We start from the raw sequence: 1,301 nt of genomic DNA, 5'->3' as shown, positions 1-1,301 counted from the left end.
ATTTATACAATTTAAAACTTACTATTTACAACAATCCTAAAGATAATTATAGAATTAAGTGATACATGTTGAACTTTGAAAACTAGGTCAGCGTTAGTGATTATAAAAAGTATAATTTGCATTTAATTTGCATATATGCATCTAGCCCAAAGTTAAGACTTGTATAATTATACATGTTTATACATAATTATTCTAATCTGACACGTGAAATCTTAAAATGTATGTATTTAAATTTTAATTTAAATTTTATTTAAATTTAAATACACACACATTTAAAATCTATCACTTCGGCACTAAGGAACAAGAAGCCGCTCGGGCCCAGCAGCCCGGAGCTCGCCCACGCGGCCGTCATAGCCTTTCAGCCAGGTCCAAACTGGGGCCTGGCCGCCCCGAGGGCGCGCGCGGACTCTCACGGAGACTCTCCAGCCCCGCCCCTCGGCCCCGCCCCCGCGCTCGGCTCGGGCACGTGGCCGCGCTTCCTCCTCCCGCCTTCCCCCACTGGGCTCGTTCAAAGCCGCCCCTCCCCCACTTTAACCCCGTCCCACGCGAGGCCCCGGGGAAGGGCCCTGGTCAGGGGTGAGGAAAAGAGAACCGACCGAGCCAGAGGGGAACGACTGGGGCGTGGAGGGGGCGAAGCTAAGGAAGGGGCGCGCAGGCGTCTCCTGGGGCTCAGTATCCCGCCGGGCCCAGCCTCGTCTCCTCGCGCTAGCGGAAGGCGCCGGGAGAGGGGGAGGGGCCGCGCTCCCGCCGGAAATGGAGGAGTCAGCGCCTATTTTCTGCTGCGAAGCGAGAAAGCGCAGCCACCTCGCCCCCGCCCAACCTTGCTCGCTCCCTCCTCTCTCGGACCCACCCTCTTCCTCCTTCCGCCAACCCCGTCCCAGCATTTCTGCAAAACCACGCACCAAGCCTTCAAAAGGGAAGCGTCCCTGGGTGGGCTCGAACCACCAACCTTTCGGTTAACAGCCGAACGCGCTAACCGATTGCGCCACAGAGACTTCCTTGCAGAGGAGCGGGCGGGCGAGCTCCCTATGAAGAGGAGCCCTAACGGGCGGGTGGCTAGCACTGCTGCTCTGGAGCTGCGATTCCTGAGGCAGAGCCTGAATCTCCTCAAATCCCCTGCTCTTCTCTCCACTGTGGGACGTCTTCTCTTTTCTCGCACAATGCAAAAGGCTTGAGATGCAACTGGATCGGTTTGTGCGTGTCTGCCTAGATAAGGAGGGGAAAAAAAAAACCGCTCCTTAATTTTTAACCTATTTACTAAAAAACGGAATCATGGATAATTAAAGCGAATAATGGAAATG

The 1,301-nt window shown here is 53.7% G+C and overlaps 1 non-coding gene across 1 annotated transcript; it reads right to left on the bottom strand.

Annotated features, from left to right (window-relative positions):
• Positions 1-921: 921 nt before the first annotated feature.
• On the bottom strand, positions 922-995 carry TRNAN-GUU. Its single transcript has one exon. It is a non-coding gene; the product is annotated as a tRNA-Asn (tRNA).
• Between the last annotated feature and the right edge of the window lie 306 nt (positions 996-1,301).

Source organism: Sarcophilus harrisii, chromosome 5 (assembly GCF_902635505.1).
Source record: "Sarcophilus harrisii chromosome 5, mSarHar1.11, whole genome shotgun sequence".
NCBI classification, from domain to species: domain Eukaryota; kingdom Metazoa; phylum Chordata; class Mammalia; order Dasyuromorphia; family Dasyuridae; genus Sarcophilus; species Sarcophilus harrisii.
The sequence above is the reverse complement of the archived record's forward strand: the minus strand, read 5'-3'. Positions and strand labels throughout refer to the sequence as shown.